General features: G+C 40.2%; 1 long non-coding RNA gene across 1 annotated transcript in view; it reads right to left on the reverse strand.

Annotated features, from left to right (window-relative positions):
• Positions 1-308: 308 nt before the first annotated feature.
• The window catches only part of LOC105484456 (uncharacterized), a 46,459-nt gene continuing 33,742 nt past the window's right edge, over positions 309-13,025 (reverse strand). Inside the window, exons 2-3 of the long non-coding RNA XR_003018739.2 lie at positions 6,199-6,370; positions 309-2,135 (exon numbers count right to left, since the gene is read on the reverse strand). This is a non-coding gene — a long non-coding RNA (uncharacterized lncRNA). The remainder of the gene's footprint in view (positions 2,136-6,198; positions 6,371-13,025) is intronic.

The raw sequence follows: 13,025 nt of genomic DNA on the forward strand, positions 1-13,025 counted from the left end.
AAGTACCCCCAAAATATGTACAACTATGATATGTATGTAAAATATGTACAAAAATGATATACAACAATTAAACAAATCCCAAAAGCTCAGAAGAGCATCCCTAAGACTTAAAGGATGGTAAGTATAATTCAGAGAACTTTGGAAAGAATGGAGTCTTGGAAACAATAAGTACAAAACTGCATTAATAATTACCATTTAAAAATCTGCCATGCAGAAGATAACCACACACTTAAAATGACTTATCTGTTAGCTTTTATCATTTTAAATGGATTTTCCAAGACATATTTCCTATATATTTAACCAAAGGACTCTTGACATTTTTAGCATTAAATATTGGAAGGTATAATAATTTAATAATAATGTTTTGCATTTATTGTTTTATACCTTTAAAATGCTTTCATGTATGTAATTTGAGATAGATAGTGCAGGTATTATGATCATTTATAGATTGAGGAAACAGATATGAGAATTTAAGTGACATGGCCAAGGCCTCAAAACCACATTGTGAAAGGCAGGACCGGAATTCTTGTTCCAGTGTTTTGTTCTTTACTATCTATTGGTAAAAATTATATCTTTGATTAATTATAGGCATCCTCATTTTGTATTTCAGTATATGAAGATAAAACAAAAATCTTAAGAGGCTTGTTCAAGGTTGCTCTGTAAGAGAATGAACAGCTATGAAAAATATACACAAACTCTGACTTGTTATTCTTTGCTGAAAATACTTGACCACAATGAATGTGAGAGTGAAGGCTAAAGAGTTGCACAGAACACATTGTCCATTACTGCTCTTCTTAAAGTTTGTCCTAGATAAAAGGTTCCCATTAAAATCCATTTCTTCTTGGCAAACACTCTAGCCTATGTGTAACTACACTTCTCCTCATGACATACTAAAAACAAAAAGAGAGAAACTTTTTTCCTGGATAAATAATAGAAATGGAGCAATTCTTTATGATGAACAAAGGTCAGGACAATTAAACTTTTACAAACAAAGTACAGTATTATTTCCATCATACAATTGCATAGTATATAACAGGTGTAAACTATTATGTGGCAAAATAATTACAATAATATTATAAGTAACATTCTATTAATCTGACTTTAAGAATTAATTTTGATGGTCTTCAGACATCTATTACATAAAAAAAATATTTTGAAATCAAAGAAACCACTATATATCCAATGAATGTTTGCCTCACTGTGTTTAAGTAATATTAGAGAATTAAAAGTAATTTGGATATTAGTACAAATTAGTAGAAATCGGTCATTATTTGTGCCACTTCAACAGCTTCCCTATGTTTAGGATATGTCTCACCATGTAAATCTTCATCACAAGCAAAGGCTGTCCCCCATAATGAAAGCAGAAGATGTCACATACTTTCTCTGCGGTGCAGGCATGTGACCTAGGCTTTTCAGCCAGACATCTGGGTTAGACCATTGACTTAGAGCTGAGGAGACAAGCAACAGTTTTTTTCCTCTCTCTCTCCTCCCTTCCTCCTTCTCTCTCTTTCTCTCTCTCTCTCCTAGTGGCAGTAGAGGTTACTGCAAGCGTGAGTTCCCATTGTACAAGTGGCCAAAGGGCAAATTGTGTTGTCTAGTGCTTGATGTCTCTGACGCTAGCTGTAAGATTACCACATTATCAGTCATATTTTGCCCAGCACTTTTCAGATTTTGGCATGGAAGGATCGGAATCCTTGGAAACTACAGAGTCACCAAAAAAAACCCAGGACAGTACTAGCCAACTTCTTCATTGTGTCAGTTTTGTGGGTGGTTGATCGTTGCTGTTTAAGTTCAAGGCTAGTTTTAAAGCCCTCTCAACAATTCTGTGAGCTACCCGATATCTTTTTAAATTTTTGTTTTTCGAGATAAGGTCTTGCTCTGTCACCCAGGCTGGAGTGCAGTGCCATGATCACAGCTCACTGCAGCCTTGACCTCCAGGGTCAAGCGATCCTGTACCTCAGCCTCTTGAGTAGCTGGAACTACAGGCGTGCACGACCATGCCTGGCTAATTTTTAATTTTTTGTAGAGAAGGAGTCTTGCTATGTTGTGCAGGCTGGTCTTGGACTCCTGGCCTCAATGGATCCTTCCGCCTTAACCTCCCAAAGTACTGGGATTATAGGCATGAGTCACTGCATCTGGAAAAAAAAAGTTAATGGAAGTATAACTCAGTATCTGCTATGGTCTGAATGTCTGTATTCTCCCACATTCTTACATTGAAACCTAATCACCAATGTGATGGTGTTAGGAGGTGGGGCCTTTAGGAGGTGATCAGGTCATAAGAAAAGAGCCACTATGAATGAAATTAGTGCCCTTATAAAACAGGCCCCAGAAAGCTGCCTTGTCTCTTACACCATGTGAGGACACAACAAGAAGGTACCATCTTCGACTGAAGTAAGGGCCTTCATCAGACACCACATATGCTAGTCCCTTGATTTTGGACTTCTCAGCCTCCAGAACTGTAAAAAATAAATTTTTGTTGTTTGTAAGGTACTCAGTCAATGGTATTTTGTAATAGAAACCCAAATAACAAAGACAACACCCTTTTAATCAATTACTGTTCTGCTTAAATCAAAGAGAATCAGTCTCAATTATTCTTACCAAGAACCTTGACTGAAACAGACACCTTTGTGTATAAGCAGTTTGGTAACCTTCTACATTTCACAATGACCCTGTGAGTCATATTGGCTTAATTCAGCTTGTATAGTTATTACAGACCCTCTTTGATGTTAGTGGAACTTTTTAGCATGTTGAAACGTTCTGAAAAAGCATCAGTAATGAGTTCTTACTGTATTTTTGAAATCCTGAGGTATTTCTGATGGTTGAGACTACCATGAACCATTTTTTTCTCTGGCAATGAGACAAACAAACATTGATCGAAAGTAAAATCACTTAAAAATAAAGTTGCTGACAGAAAATCTTAGATTTTCTCCATCCCATTCCATAATCTCCAAATTTATGAATGCTTAATTATCAAGATTAAAGTCAAGGGAATAGAAGAAAGTGGTAACCTAAAAAACCCATTTAACTATCCATCTTTGGACCATATACAAAAGTTCTTTGTTGTTTTTCCTGACAAGCATCTCTCCTGAACACACCCATCTCTCACCAGCTTCACCTTCCTAACATCCTCATATTCCTGCACTTTGATTTTCCATCCTTTGGAGAGGAAACCTTCCATAAAGATATTCCTGCTCATTAAAGTGGTTGTTACAATGTTATTGCATCATCAATACATCTTTATTAAATAAAATAAAAATACTGGAAGACAAATAGAAATGAGCATCCATAATTCTGCCACTACTAACATTTTGATATTCTTTTCTGTAAACACTCATGTCTTTAATTGTATAATTTTTAAAAATTTGGGGGGGTCAAATGATGCATACTATTTCAGAACCTGCTTTATTGGTAGAATTGTGGATTTCTTTCTAGATAGATATAATTTCAAATGAGTGCACACTTTTACAACATATAGAAGTATCATAACATGTCATCATTGAGTTTTCTTTTTTCTTTTTTTTTTTTTTTGAGATGGATTCTGACTGTGTCACCTAGGCTGGAATGCAATGGCAGGATCTCCGCTCACCACAGCCTAAGCCTCCTGGGTTCAAGCAATTCTCCTTCCTCAGCCTCTTGAGTGGCTGGGAGTACAGGCGTGTGCCACCATGCCCAGCTAATTTTTTTGTATTTTTAGTAGAGATGAGGTGTCACCATATTGGTCAGGCTGGTCTCGAACTCCTGACCTCATGATCTGCCCGCCTCGGCCTCCCAAAGTGCTGGGATTACAGGTGTGAGCCACCACGCCTGGACCATCATTGAGTTTTTTAGGCTGAAGTGTAGTGGTGTAGTCATAGCTCACTGCAGCCACAATCTCCTGGACTCAAGTGATCCTCCAGTCTCAGCCTCCTGAGTAGCTGGGACTATAGGCACACACCACCAGGTCTGGCTAATGTTTGTGATTTTTAGTAAAAAGGAAGTCTTGTTGTGTTGCCCAGGATGGTCTTGAACTCCTGAACTCAAACAATCTTCCTGCCTTGGCTTCCCAAAGTGCTGGGGTTACATGAGTGAGCCACCACTCCCAGGCTATCAATGAATTTTGTTAAACATCGTTAGTTTTTATGAATAATACTGCCAAAATTGTGTATTTATCCTTCAATATTTTTCTGATTATTTCTCAAAAATAAATATTAGAAATCGAATTTTTATACTAGAGATATGCCCAGTTTTGAGGGTTTTCTTATATCTTGACAAATTGCCTCCCAGAAAAGTTGTGCCTTTTTTATGCTCTTACTAATGAGCTATGAGGCTGTCTACTTCTACCCTCAACAACACTATTATTCTTTTTAATTGTCATTAATTGGATAAACAAAGAGATATCTCATTGTTTTATTGATTACAATTGAGGCTAACATTTTAATGTATCTTTTGGTCTTGTATTTCTTCTTTTGTGAATTATCTGCTCCTATCAAGTGTTCGTTTTTCTTCATTGTAGATATATGAGATTAACCACTTAATTCCATCTTGATATGCAGAGAAGCAAACCCAAATTCTGAAAGTAATTATCATCCCCTTCATGAATTGACATTATTTGGTTTGTCATCATCATCTAGCCATTTGGTTTTTACAAATTATTTCCTCCCTGAAATAGCTTTCTAGTTGATTTTCACTCTTTTACTTCATTCTCAAGAAGTGTTTAGATTTTCAAAATTTATTTTCTTTTACTCCTAAAAGTACCATACTCAGAGTGAATTATTTATTTTATTTTATTTTATTTTATTTTTTTTTTTTTTTTTTTTTTTTTGAGACAGAGTCTCGCTCTGCCGCCCAGGCTGGAGTGCAGTGGCGTGATCTCGGCTCACTGCAAGCTCCGCCTCCCGGGTTCACGCCATTCTCCTGCCTCAGCCTCCCGAGTAGCTGGGACTACAGGCGCCCGCCACCTCGCCCGGCTAGTTTTTTTTTTTTTTTTTGTATTTTTTTTTTTTTAGTAGAGACGGGGTTTCACTGTGTCAGCCAGGATGGTCTCGATCTCCTGACCTCGTGATCCGCCCGTCTCGGCCTCCCAAAGTGCTGGGATTACAGGCTTGAGCCACCGCGCCCGGCCGAATTATTTATTTTAAATATGGATGCTTGGAAATGCATACCTTGAATAGGAAGGAATTAAGTAGGTGGTACCAAAATGCAATTTATCTAATTAATCTGTTTTTTTCTTTAGGTTAAATATATTTTCTCCTTTTCAAAAAGAAAAAAATTACATCTTTTGTCTTTTTATTTATTTGTTTATTTATTTATTTTATTTACTTAGAAATGGGGGTCTCACTTTGTTGCCCAGACTGGTCTCAAACTCCTGGGCTCAAATGATCCTCCTGCCTCAGCCCGACAAAGTGCTGGGACTACAGGCATGAGCCACTGTGCCCAGCTTTTCTTCTATTTAAAGAATATGTAAACTATTAAATAAAAATACTTATGATGCTGGCATTTGTCACAAGGTGGGAGTTTAGAGGAAGTGCAATCAGTATCTCTGCAGCAGTATTTGCTGCCTGTTTCCTAACTGCTTCGCTGTTTTTTGCTGACCTTCATGTCCAATATTACCTCAAAATCCATCATCACCCTCTTCTAAAGCCTACCCACTGGGCATTGCTGGAGGCTGTTAATATCAATCACACCAGAGTAAGGAGAGAAACTCTTCAGGGGTTCTTGTTGGCTTCCATATCTTAGCTCTATTTTTAACTCCCTGCAATCAACGTTAATGACATTAGACATTTGCTTAATCTCAGTGTACCCTTTCCTTGGCTCATTCCTCTCACACCTTAGAACCTTTTCCCAAGCTACACCCTATGCTGTGAGTGACCATATGCTCTTTATTTTCTGGAGAGTCTCAATTTCAGATATTCTGTCTTGTTGCCAAATCAGCTGCCAAGCCATATGCTTCATATTTTCTTTGGGGAAATATATTCACCTACTTATGCTTCAGTTCCTTGAACTCTGCTCATGAAGATTTTTATTAGTTTTACATAATAGTTTATGAAAACTTTTTATTAGCTCAAAATGTAGCTCAGATGTCTTTTCCCTTGGGAAACCTTCCTTCACAGTCCTCCTCCCCGAGATGATACTCTCACCGATTAGGATTTCCTTCCTTGGTAGGGTTGGGAAAAGTGAAGGTGAAAGGGGTTGCTCCACATCTGTTATGGGTTTACTCACCTGTACTCTGCTGCTCAGGATGGCTTCTCTGCCCAGTTAAAGGATACGCTTCATTTTTCTGCTGCAAATGGTTTGAGCCATAGACTGTAGTCTACATCTTCCTCCCCTCTCCTGGTAGTCGATGGATCTGAGTATCTTCAGCAGCACATTGCCTCACCTTGCACACTTTAGTCTAGAATAATACCACAGGGAAGGGATAAGGCTCCTGGTGGGCTTTACACTGTGAGTCCAGTTGCATAGTTTAGAGCCTGGGGAAGGGTTTTGGCAGGCTAAGGATCTGGGAGACAATTATTGGATGAGGCACATATATACACATTGATCTCCCAAGGACAGACATCAATTTTCAGAGCAGAATTAATAAGGAGGAAAATAACCATTTTCCTAACTATTCTATATAACACAGCCCTGGTATGCAATGAAGTTAGAGCTTTACATTATAATGTGAACAGCATTAGGCCTTTAATTCATTTTCCCCCCTCCTCTTTTGCTTTTATATTATATTTTTATTTATTTAATTTAGTTTTTTGAGACGGAGTCTCCGTCTGTCACCCAGGCTGGAGTGTGGTGGTGTGATCTCGGCTCACTGCAACCTCCGCCCCCCGGGTTCAAGAAATTCTCCTGCCTCAGCCTCCCTAGTAGCTGGGATTACAGGTGTTGCACTACCATGCCCAGCTACTTTTTGTATTTTTAGTAGATGTGGGGTTTTGCCATGTTGGCCAGGTTTGTCTCAAACTCCTGACCTCAAGTGATCTGCCCACTTCACCCTCCCAAAGTGCTGGGCTTAGAGGCATGAGCCATCATGCCCGGCCTTCTTTTGCTTTTAAATAGGAAAGTCCAGGCCAACTGAAAATTTTAAAATGGGCCAATTACTGACCCTAATTTCCCCCTAATAAATGAAAATATGATATAAACTGTGGCCCTTCTCTTCAAGAAAAGATATACCCAGTCAATGTACAAATAATTTTACTTAGTTTCAGGTCATACACACACCTTTCTAGAAGATTTCTGCATTTTACAATAATTCCTATCATATTTATATTTGTGCTAGGCACTGGGAAAATAGACATTAATCAAAGAATCATATAGACCAATGTAAAATTACCATTGTAATGTTAGATCCATAATAGGTTGAGTTACTTTAGGCAGAGAGGTCCCAGAAAGTTTCTCTAGTGAAAGGATGATTGAGGTAGAGTCAGCCAGAAGGACAGAGAGAGTCCAGAGAGAGGAAACTGCATGTTCAAAAGCCCTGTGACTGGGAGAAGTAAGCACATTTAGGGAATGGAAAGGCCATTGTGGCTGAAATACAGAGAATAAGGGGGAGAACTAGTGAAACAGATTGGAGAGAGAGGCAGGGGTCAACTTATAAAGGTCCTTGTAGATCATATTAGGAAATTTGGTCTTAATTCTAATAGTTTTGGGCACTTTCTTGGTAGAAGGTTGATATCTGGCTGTGGGTTTTTGTTTGTTTGTTTTTGTTTTTTTGAGACAGAGTTTCACTCTCGTCGCCCAGGCTGGAGTGCAATGGTGCAATCTCAGCTCACTACAACCTCTGCCTCCCAGGTTCAGACTATTCTCCTGTCTCAGACTCATGAGTAGCTGGGACTACAGGCATGCACCACCATGCCAAGGTAATTTTGTATCTTTAGTAGAGATGGAGTTTTGCAACGTTGGCCAGGCTGGTCTAGAACTCCTGACCTCAGGTGATGCGCCTGCCTTGGCCTTCCAAAGTCCTGGGATTACAGGTGTGAGCCACCTTGCCTGACCCTGGCTTTGGTTTTTACTATAACACTTTGGCTATCACATGAAGAATGAGTTATAGCGAAGCAAGAATGACTAAAAAGAGATCAATTAGACACTATGGCTAGCCCAGGTAAGAGAGAATGGTAACTTGAAGTAGAGAGATGGCAGTGGAGGAAAAGAGAAATGTCTGGGTTTAAGGAATAATCAAGAAGTGAATTGATAGAACTGAGAGATAAACTGAAAAATGAGAGAACAGGTGAGAGAGAGAGGAAAATGTAAAGAGTACTGTCTAGGTTTTGGGCTACCATAACAGTTTAAATAGTGGTGTCATTCAGAGAGATGAAGCATGCTAACAGAGGACCTAGTTTTGGTGGGGAAGATTTTGGGTTCATTTTGCACCTGTTGAATTTGAGATGTCACTAATTCTTTCAATTGAAGTGTGCATTAGTGTGCTAGGGTTGCCATAACAAAATACCATAGACTAGGTGATTTTAACTACAGACATTTATTTTCTCATAGTTCTGGAGGCTGGAAGTCTAAGATCAAGGTACCACCAACAGGCTTCTGGTGAGGTCTCTCTTCCTGGTTTGCACATAGTTGTCCTCTTGTGGTGTCTTCATAAGGCCTTTTTTTCTGTGTGCAGGTGAGACAGAGAGAGAGAGAGAGAGAGAGAGAGAGGTGCATGAGCATGCACTGTGGGGTTTCTTCCTCTTGTAATGACACCAGTCCTATTGGATTAGGAACCCACCCTTAGGACCTCATTTAACCTTAATTACCTCCCTGAAGACCATATCTCAAAATACAGTCACATTGGGGGTTAAGGCTTCAACATATGAATTTGGGGTGGGGGAGACACCACTGAATAGTCAATGTGCAGTCCATACAAACTGTATTCCATAGTTGATAGTCATAGACATTCAAGTCAAACAAAACTGGATTTAAAAACTTGGCTACCTGGGAGGCTGAGGTGGGAGGATTGCTTGAGCCCAGGAGTTTGAGGCTGCAGTGAGCTATCATTGTACCACTGCACTCCAAGTATGGGTGATAGAGCAAGAGGCTATTTCTAAAAAACAAAACAAATTCTGGTGAGAATGCGAAGGAAAAGGAACCCTTGTCAGCAGGAATGTAAATTAGTGTAACCACTATGGAGAGCAGTTTGGAGGATCCTCAAAAAACTAAAAATAGAGCTACTGTATGATCCAGCAATCCCACTGCTAGGCATATACATACTCAAAAGAAAGAAAATCAGTACATCAAAGAGATATCTGCACTCCTATGTTTATTGCAGCACTATTCATAATAGCTAAGATTTGAAAACAATGTAAGTGCCCATCAACAGATGAATAGATAAAGAAAATGTGGTCCTCATACACAATGAAGTACTATTCACTCATGAAAAAGAATGAAATCCTGTCATTTGCAACAACATGGATGAAACTGGAGGTCATTAAGTGAAATAAGCCAGGCATAGAAAGACAGACTTCACATATTCTCACTTATCTGTGGGAGCTAAAAATTAAAACAACTGAACTCATGGAGATAGAGAGTAGAATGATAGTTACCAGAAGCTGGGGAGCGTTGTGGGGGAATGTAGGGGAAGTAGAGATGATTAATGGGTACAAAAAATAGTTAGAAACCATATTAGTCAATTATCACACTACTATAAATACCTGAGACTGGGTAATTTATAAAGAAAAGAGGTTTAATTGGCTCATACTTCTGTAGGCTGTATAGGAGGCATAGTGGCTTCTCTTTGGCTTCTGGGGAGGCCTCTGGAAACTTGCAATCATGGCAGAGGGTGAAAATGAAGCAGGCATGTCTTACATGGACAGAGCGGGAGGAAGAGAGAGAGGGGCAGAGGTTCTACACACCTTTAAACAACCAGATCTCACGAGAACTCTATCATGGGAACAGCACTAGGGGGATGGTGCTAAACCATTTATAAGAAACTGCCCCCATGATCCAGTCACCTCCCACCAGGCCCCACCTCCAACAATGGGGATTACAATCTGACATGAGATTTGGGCCAAACCATATTGGAAACAATGAATAAGATCTAGTATTTGATAGCACAATGGGGTGACCCGAGTTGATAATTTAATTCTACATTTTAAAATAACTAAAATAGTATAATTGGATTGTTTATAATACAAAGGATAAACACTTGAGGTGATGGCTATTCCCTGATATGGTTTGGATCTGTGTCCCCACTCAAATCTCATGTTGAATTATAGTCCCCAGTGTTGGGGGTGGGGCCTGGTGGGAGGTGATTGGATCATGGCAGCAGTTTCTAATGGTTTAGCACCATCTGCCTTTGGTACTGTATAGTGAGTTCTCACAAGATCTAGTTGTTTAAAAATGTGTAGCACCTTCCCCCACCTTCTTCCTGCTCTGGTCATGTGAGGTGCTCACTCCCCCTTTACCTTCTGCCATGATCGTAAGTTTTCTAAGGCCTCCCCAGAAGACAAGCAGATGCCAGCCACTATGCTTCCCATACAGCCTGCAGAACTGTGAGCAAATTAAACCTCTTTTCTTTATAAATTACCCTGTCTCGGGTATTTATTTAGAGCAGTGATAACAGACTAATATGGAAAGTTGGTACCAGGAGTCACGTATTGCTATAAAGATACCTGAAAATGTGAATCAGCTTTGGAACTGGGTAACAGGCAGAGATTGGAACAGTTTGCTAGGCTTAGAAGAAGACAGGAAGATGAGGAAAAGTTTAAAAACTTCCTGAAGACTGGTTGAATGGTTGTGGTCAAAATACTGGTAGTGATCAATGGTTGTGGTCAAAATGCTGGACAGTGAAGGCCAGGCTGAGGGTTTCCAGATAGAAATGAGGAACTTATTGGGAACTGGAGCAAAGGTCACTTTTGTTATACTTTAGCAAAGAACTTGGAGGCATTGTGGCCCTGCCCTAGAGATCTATGAAACTTTGAACTTAAGAGTGATGATATTCAGGGTATCTGGAGGAAGAAATTTCTAAGCAGTAAAGCATTCTAGATTTGGCCTGGCTGCGTCTAACAGCCTATGCTCATATGCATGAGCAAAGAAATGACATTAAACTGGAACTTATGTTTAAAAGGGAAGTAGAAAGTAAAAGTTGGGAAAATTTGAAGACTGGCCATGTGGTAGAAAAGAAGAGCCTATTTTCTGGGGAGGAATTCAAGCAGGCTGCAGAAATTTACAAAAGTGAAAGGAAAGCAAATGCTGATAGCCAAGACAATGGGAAAAGGCCTGGAAGGCTTTCATACATCTTTGTGGCAGCCCTTCCTACCACAGGCCCAGAGACCTAGAAGGGAAGAATAGTTTTTGAGCCAGGTTCAGGGCCCAACCATTCTGCAAAGCCTTGGGACACTGCTCCTTGTATCCCAGCTGCTCCAGGTCCCGCCTTGGCGCAAAGGGACCTAGGTACAGCTCAGGCATCTGCTTCAAAATGTGTAATCCATAGCTTTGGTGGCTTTCATGTGGTGTTAAGCCTGTGGGTGCACAGAATGCAAGAGTTGAGGCTTGGGAGCCTCTGCCTAGATTTCAGAGGATGTATGGGAAAGCTTGGATATTCAGACAGAAGCCTGCTGCAGTGGTAGAGCCCTAACAGAGAACCTCTACTGGGACAGTGGAGAGGGGAAATGTGGGGTTAGAGCCCCCACATTAAGTCTCCACTGGGGCACTGCCTAGTGGAGCTGTGAGAAGAGGGCCATTGTCCTCCAGATCCCAGAATGGTAGATCCACTGGCAGCTTGCACCCTGTGTCTGGAAAAGTCAGAGGCACTCAACATCAGACCCTGAGAACAGCTGTGTGGGCTAAACCCTGCAAAGCCACAGGGGTGAAGCTGCCCATGACTTTGGGAGTCCACCCCTCACACCAGTGTGCTCTGGATGTGGGACACAGAGTAAAAAGATATTATTTTGGAACTTTAATATTTAATGACTTCCCTGCTGGGTTTTGGACTCGTACGAGGCCTGTAGCCCCTTTCTTTTGGCTGATCTCTCCCTTTTGGAATAGGAGTATTTACCCAATGCATGTACTTCCATTGTATCTTGGGAGTAACTAACTTGTTTTTGATTTTACAGGCTCATAGGTGGAAGGGACTTGCCTTGTCTTAGATGAGACTTTGGACTTTTGAGTTAATGCTGAAATGAGTTAAGACTTTGGGGGATGGTTGAGAAGGGATGACTGTATTTTGCAATGTGAGATGGACATGAGATTTGAAAGGGCCAAAGGAAGAATGATATGATTTGGATCTATGTCCCCACCCAAATCTCATGTCAAATTGTAATCCCCAATGGTGAAGGTGGGGCCTGGCGGGAGGTGACTGGCTCATGGGGGCAGTTTCTTTTCCTTTTTTAAAAAACTTTTTCTTTTACATTAAGTTCCAGGATACAAGTGCAGAATATATGCAGGTTTGTTACATAGGTATACATGTGCCATGGTGGTTTGCTGTACCTATTGACCCATCCTCTAAGTTCCCTCCCCTTGCACCATACCCCCAACAGACCCTGGTGTGTGTTGTTCCTTTCCCTGTGTCCATGTGTCCATGTTTTCTCATTGACCAACTCCCACTTATGAGTAAGAACATGCAGTGTTTGGTTTTCTATTCCTGTGTTAGTTTGCTGAGGAAGATGGCTTCCAGCTTCATCTATGTCCCCTCAAAGGGCATGATCTTATTCCTTTTAATGGCTGCTTAGTATTCGATAGTATATATGTACCACATTTTCTTTATCCAGTCTATCATTGATGGGCATTTGGGTTGGTTCCATGACTTTGCTATGGTAAATAGTGCTGCAATAAACATATGTGTGCATATGTTTTTATAGCAGAATGATTTATATTCCTTTGGGTATTGACCCAGTAATGGAATTGCTGGGTCAAATGGTATTTCTGGTTCTAGATCCTTGAGGAATCGCCATACTGTCTTCATGATGGTTGAACTAATTTACATTCCTGTCAACAGTATAAAAGCATTCCTATTTCTCCACAACTTTGCCAACCACTATTGTTTCTTGCCTTTTTAATAATCACCATTCTGACTGGCATGAGATGGTATCTCATTGTGGTTTTGTTTTGCATTTCTCTAATGATCATTG

Source organism: Macaca nemestrina, chromosome 1 (assembly GCF_043159975.1).
Source record: "Macaca nemestrina isolate mMacNem1 chromosome 1, mMacNem.hap1, whole genome shotgun sequence".
Taxonomy (NCBI): domain Eukaryota; kingdom Metazoa; phylum Chordata; class Mammalia; order Primates; family Cercopithecidae; genus Macaca; species Macaca nemestrina.